The sequence below is a fragment of the Schistocerca serialis genome, chromosome 12 (assembly GCF_023864345.2).
Source record: "Schistocerca serialis cubense isolate TAMUIC-IGC-003099 chromosome 12, iqSchSeri2.2, whole genome shotgun sequence".
Classification (NCBI taxonomy): domain Eukaryota; kingdom Metazoa; phylum Arthropoda; class Insecta; order Orthoptera; family Acrididae; genus Schistocerca; species Schistocerca serialis.
This window is the reverse complement of record NC_064649.1, coordinates 126,774,565-126,787,405: the sequence shown is the minus strand read 5'-3', so window position 1 is coordinate 126,787,405 and position 12,841 is coordinate 126,774,565.

Sequence of the window (12,841 nt, the reverse complement as noted above, 5' to 3'; positions counted from 1 at the left end):
TGCAAGACGTTTCATCTCCGAGTAGCAGTCTGCAGTGCGATGTGAACCTGATGTCATGAATTGATATATATATATATATATATATATATATATATATATATATATATATATATACTACTGCATATCATGAACTGGTATATATATTATGACTTTTGAACACTATTAAGGTAAATACATTGTTTGTTCTCAATCAAAATCTTTCATGTGCTCACTATGCCTGTCAGTAGTTAGTGCGTTCAGTAGTTAGAATCTTTTATTTAGCTGGCAGTATTGGCGCTCGCTGTATTGCAGTAGTTCGAGTAACGAAGATTTTTGTGAGGTTAGTGATTCATGAAAGGTATAGGTTATTGTCAGTCAGGGTCATTCTTTTGTGGGGATTTTTGTAAGTCAGACGGCTTTGCGCTAAAAATATTGTGTGTCAGTTCAGTGTTGATCAGAATAAGTAAAGAGAGAAATGTCTGAGTACGTTAAGTTTTGCTCAGCTGTTTGAAAATCAAATAACGTAAGAAGTTTACCAGTACAGTAATTCATGATTTTTCAAGGGGGACGTTACAACTTTTCAATAACAAAAAACAAAGCTGAAGGTTAGAGAGGGGGTAACAGAGGAGATTGGCAGAGGGTGGATGGGGCGGAGGGAACTGGTCATAGACGGAAGCAAGGAGAAGATGGACACAAAAGGGGCTAAAGGAGATTAGGACGTACATCCCATTCCCATACAAATCTAGGAATTCGAAGCATTTCTGGGTTCAATATGTAGCTATAAAAACCGTGCTTTAATTTCCTGCCCCAAAATTTTCAGAGACATAAAATATACGCTGATTTGTTAGCGACATTCACACTGTGACAGTTTAAGAAATTGCTATGGGGTGGCATAGATGCTGATGTAGAGGTAGATGTTGATTAAGAGGACGAGTCAGTGGGGTGAAACATGCTTCAGGTATATTCGGTAACGTGAATGTACGCCCTAAAGTCACCAGGCGACTGAAATACATGTGACACCGCCGCACGTTAACTAATTCCTTCGAGTCTGCCAGGGCGGCAGTAAACTTGTTACGCACAAGTGTGGCTGGCATCTCAATGACCTCTTGACCGCCGTTCAGTTGAACTCGAAAGTGGGAATCAAGGCGGAAGGCGAGAAGAAGGAGCGGAGATAGAGAGGAGCGTGCTGGAGGACAATGCGTGCAGTGCGCACACACGCGGCGTGCGTTTCCTCGCGGTCCTCTCTCCTTCTCGCCTCTGCGTCTCCCTCGTCTCCTCCACACATGCCCGGGCTTCCTCCTACCGCACCGGGCCGTGGCTCCGGCGCGCTCAGCCCTGGCATCCGGCGCTCTAATTGGAATAATCCTCTCCGCTGGCTTCTCTCAATTAATGGGGCAGCCAACAGCGAGCGGCACGCCAGCCAGCTAAGACTTAATAAAAGCCCCCGACAGCAGCGCCTGCAGGCTCGCCGCCCTACCTGCCCGCGCAGCACCGCTGTAATGCGGGTAGCCGGCTGTGCAGGGGTTGCCACTGTGCCCAGGCTCCGAAAATGTGTTTTCTTACATTTAAGAGGGTTGGAGAGGCACCACAGGACATTTTAATTTCCACTGTCTATACTTTTACGAATAAATTCATAAAACTTTGTCAGCCTGACCAAGAAGGGTTCAGGATTCACGCTCATAGCAGTGGAAGTTCAAAAATATAACAAAATATATTTTTTCTACATGTGAAATGTCATCATTTTTTCACTTAATATTGGCTGCATTCGTTGCTATAGGTACACTTTCCTTCATAAGTAAGGAAGATTCTTCGATGAATTTTGCACAGCATACAAACCATACTTACAGGTGTATGAAACTCTAGAATTTTCCAAATCTATTAAGAACTGTGCTAAAAATTGAGATAATAAACCATAAAATTTGAGTTTTTTCTAAACATGAAGTTTAAACTGTAACAGCTCATTCATTTTTCATTAATTAAATAAATTCTAGTGTTTCATACAAGTATGTTTTGTATGCTGTGCAAAATTCATCGAAGAATCTCTCTAACTTATGAAGAAAAGTGTACCTATAGCAACAAATGCAGCCAATAGTAAGTGAAAAAATGATGGAATTTCACACGTAAAAAAAAATTATTTTGTTATACTTTCGAACTTACATTGCTATGAGTTTGAATTCTGAATCCTTCTTGGTCGCGTTGTGGCCGTGCGGTTCTAGGCGCTTCAGTCTGGAACCGCGTGACCGTTAGGGTCGCAGGTTCGAATCCTGCCTCGGGCGTGGATGTGTGTGATGTCCTTAGGTTAGTTAGGTTTAAGTAGTTCTAAGTTCTAGGGGACTGATGACAATAGATGTTAAGTCCCATAGTGCTCAGAGCCATTTGAACCTTCTTGGTCGTGTTCACAAAGTTTTACGAATTTATTCGTAAAAGTATAGACAGTGGAAATGAAAATGTCCTGTGGTGTGTCTACTGCTCCAAGACGGCCCGTTTGACGTCCTACCCCCTTTCAAAGAGTTCTGCTCCTTTTTTACGATGAGAAGCGGTGTTCCGTTGAGTTGCACAACATCGTCAGGTTGGAGTCAGTTGCACGTGCTGTGTACAATGTTATCACACAATGAAAACAGCTTAGGAGACGCGCAATATAACTTTTGCTTCGTTAAAATGCAGGTTGATTATAATTAAATTCTCAAACCGCTGTTGAAATAACACCACTGGTCAGAATCATGTCAAACTGCAACGGAATATTTTCGGAGAAGGGCGAAAACGTATGGTAGAAGAAAAATAGTTACAAAATGTAGCAATAGGTCTACATCTACATACATACTTCGCAATCCACCATACGGTGCGCGGCGGAGGATACCTCGTACCACAACTAGCATCTTCTCTCCCTGTTCCACTCGAATGCCGGACATTTGCCACACTTGCCCCTTCTCCAGGTAGCGATCCCTCATGTAAGGGACGACCTTCCTCGTACTACTTCTGTCCGCTTTCAAACCGCCGTCTCCACATCTTACTCGATACAACCATTACGTAAGAGACCACCTCCTTCGACATCTTGCCCAAATACAGAGCTTCTTTTGCGAAATCGAAATATTTATAACTTTTTGGAAACGAAAGCAATACCGACGATTGTGTCAGTATGCAATTAGTTCTGCCAAGTATAAATATAGAGCCCTCAGTCTGTAGGGTAGCTTCCTTTCACGCTTACTGATTGCGATGGAAACAATCCATCGGCATGGGAGCAACAAGAAAGGAACGATGTAAAGAGAATGCGAATGTACGTTAATCATTTATTTTTGGTCACTGCGTTTGTGCCTACTTTAATTACTACAACTGCATGCCCAAAAGACAGTAAGGAAAGAAGAAATGGGTATGTGAAGGTTTGAAAAGAAGACTGACATACTCCATATTAATTTACTCTCTAAAATCCGATACCCCTTTCGGCGAAACATCAGTTAATAAAATATAGCGGGACAATGTTCAAAACATGACTGAAAAAAAAAAGTTCACTAAATAGAGATAAGAACATCTATGATTGACATGTCATGTAAAGTCAACGTACAGTTTTAAAATGTTAGAAATAAGGAAATGAAGTAATGCTTGTAACGTATGTTGTTGTTCTACATTGTTCAGCTCTAGTATTTACAGGGTCACAGAGAAAGCATCTTAGGTTTTGGAGGGAAAAGCCGTAATTGTAATGATCTGCACTACAACAGAAACAAGAAGCACAACTTAAGGAAAAATAATGTAATGCGTGTTTCAGCTCACAAACAGCACTGAAACAGGTAGTTCCTGTGACTTAGTATGGACAGAGGTTATATTCGACAACCGGTATAAATTAATAACTGGCTCCTTTTACCGACCCCCGGTCTCAGATGAAACAGTTGCTGAACTGTTCAAGGAAAACTGGAGTCTCATCACAAATAGGTACCCTACTCATACAATTACAGTTGGCAGTGGCTTCAATCTACCTTCCGTATGTTGACAAAAATACGTTTTCAGACCCTATTGTAGATAGAAAACAACTTCCGTAATTGTTCTAAATGCTTTTTTAAAAATTATTTCAAACAATTAGTTCACAAGGCCATTCAGATAGTAAATGGTTACGAAAACACACTTGACCTCTTAGCCACAAATAATCCTGAGCATCACGACGGATACAGGGATTAGTGAACTCACAGTCGTAACGAGGCTCAATTCCGTAACAAAGAAATTCACCAAAACTTAACGCGAAATATATCTGTTTACAAACGCAACTAAAAATTCGGTTGACGTCTTTCTAACATACAGTCTCCAATCATTCCAAACTATGTAAGTGAAGACCATATGTGGCTTAAGTTCAAAGAAATAGTATCAACAGCACTCCAGAGATTCATACCGAATAAATTAATAAGAGACAGAATTGATCCCCCATGGTACACAAAACACGACAGAAAGCTGCTGCAGGAGCACCGAAAAAGGCAAGTATAATTTAGACGAACGCAAATTCTACAAGACTGACGAAGTTGTACTGAGGCTCGAAATTTGGTGCGTATTTCAATGCGAGATGCATTTAATAGTTTCCACAACGAAACTCTCTCTAGACATGTGGTGGAAAATCCAAAGAGATTCTGGTTCTATGTTAAGTAAACCAGCGGAAAGGCTCAGTAAGCGATGAGGAGGAGGAGGAGGAGGAGGAGGAGGGGGAGACAAGGGACCCAACCCTTCGCAGCTGGTAAAATTGTGGCAAATGTCCGGCGTGGCAAATGTCCGCACAGCTTCCACTCCCAAACGGAACGAGGGCAAAATGACTGCCTATATGCCTCTATACGAGCCCTAGTCTCTCTTATCTTTGTGGTCTTTCCGCGAAATGTAAGTTGGCGGCAGTAAAATTGTACTGCAGTCATCCTCAAATGCTGGATCTCTAAATTTCCTCAGTAGCGATTCGCGAAAAGAACGCCTCCTATCCTCCAGAGACTCCCACCCGAGTTCCTGAAGCATTTCCGTAACACTCGCGTGATGATCAAACCTACCAGTAACAAATCTTGCAGCCCGCCTCTGAATTGCTTCTATGTCCTCCCTCAATCCGACCTGATAGGGACCCCAAACGCTCGAGCAGTACTCAAGAATAGGTCGTATTAGTGTTTTATAAGCGATCTCCTTTACAGATGAACCACATCTTCCCAAAATTCTACCAATGAACCTTCCCCACAACTGCCATTTCATGCTTGTCCCACTTCATATCGCTCTGCAATGTTACACCCAAATATTTAATCGACGTGATTGTGCCAAGCGCTCCACTACTAATGGAGTATTCAAACATTACGGGATTCTTTTTCCTATTCATCTGCATTAATTTACATTTATCTATATTTAGAGTTAGCTGCCATTCTTTACACCAATCAAAAATCCTGTCCAAGTCATTTTGTATCCTCCTACAGTCACTCAACGCCGACATCTTCCCGTACACCACAGCATCATGAGCAAACAGCCGCACATTGCTATCCACCCTATCCAAAAGATCATTTATGTAGATAGAAAACAACAGCGGACCTACCACACTTCCCTGGGGCATTCCAGATGATACCCTCACCTCCGATGAACACTCACCACCGAGGACAACGTACTGGGTTCTATTACTTAAGAAGTCTTCGAGCCACTCACATATTTGGGAACCAATCCCATATGCTCGTACCTTAGTTAGGAGTCTGCAGTGGGGCACCGAGTCAAACGCTTTCCGGAAGTCAAGGAATATGGCATCCGTCTGATACCCTTCATCCATGGTTCGCAAGATATCGTGTGAAAAAAGGGGGGGGGGGGTTGCGTTTCGCAGGAGCGATGCTTTCTAAAGCCGTGCTGATGCAACTTCTCTGTCTCAAGGAAATTCATTATATTCGGACTGAGAATATGTTCGAGAATCCTGCAACAAGCCGGCCGCGGTGGTCTCGCGGTTCTAGGCGCGCAGTCCGGAACCGCGCGTCTGCTACGGTCGCAAGTTCGAATCCTGCCTCGGGCATGGATGTGTGTGATGTCCTTAGGTTAGTTAGGTTTAAGCAGTTCTAAGTTCTAGGTGACTGATGACCACAGCTGTTAAGTCCCATAATGCTCAGAGCCATTTGAACCAATCCTGCAACAAACCGATGTTAAGGATATTGGTCTGTAATTTTGAGGATCCGTCCTTCTACCCTTATTATATACAAGCGTCACTTGCGCTTTATTCCAGTCGCTCGGGACTTTACGTTAGGCAAGAGATTCGCGATAAATGCAAGCTAAGTAAGGAGCCAATGCAGTAGAGTTCTCTCTGTAAAACCGAATGAAATCCCATCAGGACCTGGCGATTTATTTATTTTCAACCCATTCAGCTGCTTCACAACCCCCAGGGATGTCTATCACTATGTCCTCCATACGGGAATCTGTAGATGGTGCTGTAAGTATCATAATTTAATAGGGCTCGACTACACAAATGAATCATACAACAATGCCTAAGGTGTACGTTTGACGTTAAACAAACTGTACTACTCAGTCTGCATGGCTATACAGGTATGATAATGTTAGTTACGTAAGCCCAAACACTACGGCGAGGTGATGTCACATCAGATGGAAAAAATCTGTTTTTAGTTGTCCTGAAGCCGAAAACCGCGTAAAAGCATCAGCAACATCGGTTTTTAACTGTCCTCAGGCCAACAACCGCATAAAAAGCATCAACCGAAATCAGATCGGATTGTTAATTTCCTAGTGACTGGCGCCCAACATATTCAGTATGCCGTCCACCGTTTTCTGAAACAAGTTGAAATCGAGAAACAGCATGTTCCACAACTGATGGAAGTGTTTCCGGTCACGTTCAGAATGTGTTGCGCAATGCGTGCCTAAATGAAGCTAACTTTTCCATCGGAACACTGAACACATCTTTCAGAGAGCCCCAGAGCCAGGCTGTAGGGAAATGGCGCTTCAGCAGCTGCTAAACTGGTTTCAGATTGTGCGGAGGTGCGCCATCTTGCATAAAAATGATCCCATCTACTGTTGAAGTAGAATGACGTGGTTGCGCAAAACACACTCATAGCTACGGTATGTTGATGATTTTCACTTATGGACCGTCTGACAGCAACTGAATAAAACACAATTTTTAGTGCCATACGCGTTTCGCCTTTATTTTATGCAAGGCATCATCAGTGGCCTGTAATATGTACATATGTTAGCTATTTTATTTACATTTTTGTCACTGTGCCTATAGGTTATAAACAGTTCTGGTGGTTGGTATTTCCTATTAAGTAGTAATGTTTTGAACTGTACTTACAGGTTGCATACACAGTTTCTTATATATTACGCTCCTGTTGCATTTTTGGTCTTGTTCGTCTTCCTATGAGCGCCAATTTGCTGTTTTTTCTGCATTCCACAGCACTATGCACTGAACGCTTTTTTTAATGCAATGTTTTGGTTTCTGTTGCCGACTGTCAAATGTTTTTGCCAAAGATCGAATATTACTGCCAAACTTATGAGTGTAACTATCGAAGTATCTGTGGTCTGTTCGTGTATGCATTTGTGTGTGCGCTTGTGTATATGTGTGTGTGTTTTTTTGGTGTCATATTCGATCTTTGGCAAAAACATTTGACAGTCGGCAACAGAAACCAAAACATTGCATTAAAAAAAGCGTTCAGTGCATAGTGCTGTGGAATGCAGAAAAAACAGCAAATTGGCGCTCATAGGAAGACGAACAAGACCAAAAATGCAACAGGAGCGTAATATATAAGAAACTGTGTATGCAACCTGTAAGTACAGTTCAAAACATTACTACTTAATAGGAAATACCAACCACCAGAACTGTTTATAACCTATAGGCACAATGACAAAAATGTAAATAAAATAGCTAATATATGTACATATTACAGGCCACTGATGATGCCTTGCAGAAAATAAAGGCGAAACGCGTGTGGCACTAAAAATTGTGTTTTATTCAGTTGCTGTCAGACGGTCCATAAGTGAAAATCATCAACATACCGTAGTATTACGCGCAACTGAGGAGGACAGGACCAAAAAATTGAAGATGTCACATTCATAGCGCTTACCAGTGACGGTACAGGCAACAGGACCTGAAGCACCTGTCTCTTCGAAACAAATATGGCCCTATGATAAAATTCTGTGTATTGACATGTCCTGGCAGATGGAAGTGGGCTTCATCTGTCTACGAAATCTTCCACGGCCAATCATTGTCCACATCCATGCGAGCAAGAAATTCTAAAGCAAAGGTCTCCCTCGCTGGCAGGTCAGCAGGAAGCAGCTCCTGGGTAATTTTGAATGGATAGCAGAGAAGGCTGTTTCGTAGGATTTTATGCTATGTGAAAACCTGTCTTCTCGAATTTCCGAATCATTTTCTCCAGATCACGGCAGTCATCGGACCGACGCCTTTTTTCAAACCTTTCAGTGTCCGGAACTTCTGCAGAGCGACGAGTGCACAGTCATCGTTCTTCCAGTACAGCTTTACAAGCAGAGCGCGATTCTGCATTGAGACTGTCATGGCGAACGTCGCAGACGCGAAAGGAGGAAAAGCCGTGTATCCGGCGTGTTTATACCAACTCAGTGGGTCATGCGCATGAGAGAAGTTTCCATTTACGGATTCTGACTCATACAGCGCCATCTATTGATCAACTTTCACTCTATCTTTTTTCCTCTGCCATACGGTTTCCTCCTCCTCCGATAATATTCCGTTGCAATTTGACGTCATTCTGACCAGTGGTTTTATTTGTACAGCGTTTTGGCCGTCCGTTGTGGCCGTGCGGTTCTAGGCGCTTCAGTCCGGACCGCTACGGTGGCAGGTTCTAATCCTGCCTCGGGCATGGATGTATGTGATGTCCTTAGGTTAGTTATGTTAGACTGATGACCTCAGATGTTAAGTCCCATAGTGCTTAGAGCCATTTGAACCACTTGTACAGCGTGGAACGTCCCCTTAGAAAAATTATACATGACTGTGCTTAAACTGACACACAATATTTTTAGCGCAACGCAATCTGACTTTTAATAATCCCTACAAAAGAATGGCCCTGACTAACAATAACCTATACCTTTCACAAATCACTTACCTCACAAAAATCTTCGTTACTCGAACTACTGCAATACAGCGAGCGCCACTACTGCCAGCTAAATAAAAGATTCAAACTACCGAAGACACTAACTACTGATAGGCATAGTTTGCAAATGAAAGATTTTGATAGGGAACAAACAATGTATTTACCTTAATAGTGTTCAAAAGTCAATGGTTCAAATGGCTCTGAGCACTATGGGAGTTAACAGGTCATCAGTCCCCTAGAACTTAGAACTACTTAAACCTAACTAACCTAAGGACATCACACACATCCATGCCCGAGGCAGGATTCGAACCTGCGACCGTAGCGGTCACGCGGTTCCAAACTGACGCGCTTAGAACCGCACGACCACACCGGTCGGCTTTCAAAAGTCATAATATATATATCAGTTCATGATATCCAGTCTTACAAATGTACTGTTTCTGATGGACACACGTCCAGATCATCCGCTCTCAAAAATCCGCCATCTCACTTCCCGACATCCACCACTGCTGGCGGCTCACCTCCAACTGCGCAACGCTATGCGCTGTTAACAGCCGACTGCTCAACACTACAATAGCCAACAACAATGTAAACCAGCCACAGACTTCACACAGCACAGCCAGTGATTTTCATACAGAGCGCTACGTGGCGTTACCAATAAAAAAACCTAAACAGCCTACTTACAAGCGGTTTGAAAGTTTAACTTTAATTATAAGCACCAGCCAATGTCACGTAACTAAGGTAAGGCGTAATTTTTGCCTCCAGGCATCATGCAGATTTTGGATGTCATTACGTCATTCAAAAGTATGATGGATTTTGTTACACGTGATTCATAGCCATCTTAACAATTTGCATTCGATACCTGGAACTAAGTTTAAGTCTTTGAAGAAGTATACTAAAGTGCAGTGTATTAATTGACATTTCGAAATGGTTTCCAACTACGCAGTGCAGAAAGCGTCTAAACAGCTTCGAATATCGAGGGATGACATACTGCAAATTAGATACCTATCATCCCATGAAATGATTAATGTACAAAATTCTTCGGTTTTTACGTCCTGCTACAATGTTTTCAATCGTCGTTCATCCGAAGGGAACTAAACTTACTCTTACGGATATATGGACAGCCCTGCAGGATTTATGGTGTCATTTCGCTCCAGCAATACTTCAGACATTAGCTTAATCCATGGCACGTTGTGTTGCGGCAATTCGCTGGGGCTCTACACGATGTTCGGCAGGTGAACCAGTTTCTTTGGCTCTTCGGTGTAGTGTACCCTATATGGCAGACACAAGTTGCGCCTCCCAAAGTACTATCGCAATAGGAAATGACACGAATTGTGGCTGATTAAAACTGTGTGCTCCAACGAGATTAGCACTAGGACCTTTGCTTTTCGCGGAAAGCTCTCTCCTAGCTTTCAGGAGACACTGTAGGATGTAATGCTGTGATAGCGAGCCTTGAGTAGTCGTTAAGTCTGTAAGAGCACTTTCCGCACAAGCCAAAGGTCACAGGTTCGACTCCGGTGAGACACTATTTTAATCTGCCAGGGAGGTTCAAGGTTTAACAGACTTACCTATTGTATTGTATCGTATGATACTGAACGAACATTGGCTGCTACGAAAAGCCCTTACCATTGCTGCGATGCTTGATTATCACAATTCGTTATCAATACTGGCTCTGTTGGGTATTCTAAATAACGTTAAGATTTTAGGTACGAGGTTCTGCCTTTCAGGGTTTTGCTTTTTTGACGTTGTATGGCTGTCGCTGAGCGTGATGTATACAGCTACAAATTTAGTGATGGCCGGAACTGCTTGCAATAATTAAGACTTTTCGTTGTAGCTGATTCACATGTTTACTTCTGCAGTCGCTACATTTAACGCTGTTATATTATTTAGGCGTACTTATATAGACCTACATACTTCAGTCCTTTATTATGACTGGTTTCTTATGTAGGAAATAGTTGAGAATGGACGCACGAGCTGAAAATGTACTTCGAATTTAAAAAGAACGCAGCGCAGAGACAAGGATTGACTTCTTCTTTAAAAATGTTGCCTAATTTATCCCGATCTTATGGACCAGTTCTACATTTCCATCTCAGATGTAGAAAGCACATATGGTGTTGTTTTAGCAGAGAAAGTGTTTCCACATAGCTTTTTCAAATCCATTGTGAATGACATCAGCTGATTTCTTTCTTCTTTTTTGTTTCAGGTAAGTGACAAACTTCAGAGGACTCTGCCAGTTTCAACAGGCACTGGAAACGTATAGCTATTCAAGCAAGACAACATACGGAGTCCTGGCCACGCCACTTCAAAACGAGAAAGACAAAGTTATTTCGATCTACCTGGATCGACTACACGGAGTCACACACCCGGTAAGTTACCGAGCGTCGCAGTAACCTACACTCCTGGAAATTGAAATAAGAACACCGTGAATTCATTGTCCCAGGAAGGGGAAACTTTATTGACACATTCCTGGGGTCAGATACATCACATGATCACACTGACAGAACCACAGGCACATAGACACAGGCAACACAGCATGCACAATGTCGGCACTAGTACAGTGTATATCCACCTTTCGCAGCAATGCAGGCTGCTATTCTCCCATGGAGACGATCGTAGGGATGCTGGATGTAGTCCTGTGGAACGGCTTGCCATGCCATTTCCACCTGGCGCCTCAGTTGGACCAGCGTTCGTGCTGGACGTGCAGACCGCGTGAGACGACGCTTCATCCAGTCCCAAACATGCTCAATGGGGGACAGATCCGGAGATCTTGCTGGCCAGGGTAGTTGACGTACACCTTCTAGAGCACGTTGGGTGGCACAGGATACATGCGGACGTGCATTGTCCTGTTGGAACAGCAAGTTCCCTTGCCGGTCTAGGAATGGTAGAACGATGGGTTCGATGACGGTTTGGATGTACCGTGCACTATTCAGTGTCCCCTCGACGATCACCAGTGGTGTACGGCCAGTGTAGGAGATCGCTCCCCACACCATGATGCCGGGTGTTGGCCCTGTGTGCCTCGGTCGTATGCAGTCCTGATTGTGGCGCTCACCTGCACGGCGCCAAACACGCATACGACCATCATTGGCACCAAGGCAGAAGCGACTCTCATCGCTGAAGACGACACGTCTCCATTCGTCCCTCCATTCACGCCTGTCGCGACACCACTGGAGGCGGGCTGCACGATGTTGGGGCGTGAGCGGAAGACGGCCTAACGGTGTGCGGGACCGTAGCCCAGCTTCATGGAGACGGTTGCGAATGGTCCTCGCCGATACCCCAGGAGCAACAGTGTCCCTAATTTGCTGGGAAGTGGCGGTGCGGTCCCCTACGGCACTGCGTAGGATCCTACGGTCTTGGCGTGCATCCGTGCGTCGCTGCGGTCCGGTCCCAGGTCGACGGGCACGTGCACCTTCCGCCGACCACTGGCGACAACATCGATGTACTGTGGAGACCTCACGCCCCACGTGTTGAGCAATTCGGCGGTACGTCCACCCGGCCTCCCGCATGTCCACTATACGCCCTCGCTCAAAGTCCGTCAGCTGGACATACGGTTCACGTCCACGCTGTCGCGGCATGCTACCAGTGTTAAAGACTGCGATGGAGCTCCGTATGCCACGGCAAACTGGTTGACACTGACGGCGGCGGTGCACAAATGCTGCGCAGCTAGCGCCATTCGACGGCCAACACCGCGGTTCCTGGTGTGTCCGCTGTGCCGTGCGTGTGATCATTGCATGTACAGCCCTCTCGCAGTGTCCGGAGCAAGTATGGTGGGTCTGACACACCGGTGTCAATGTGTTCTTTTTTCCATTTCCAGGAGTGTATTTATGACT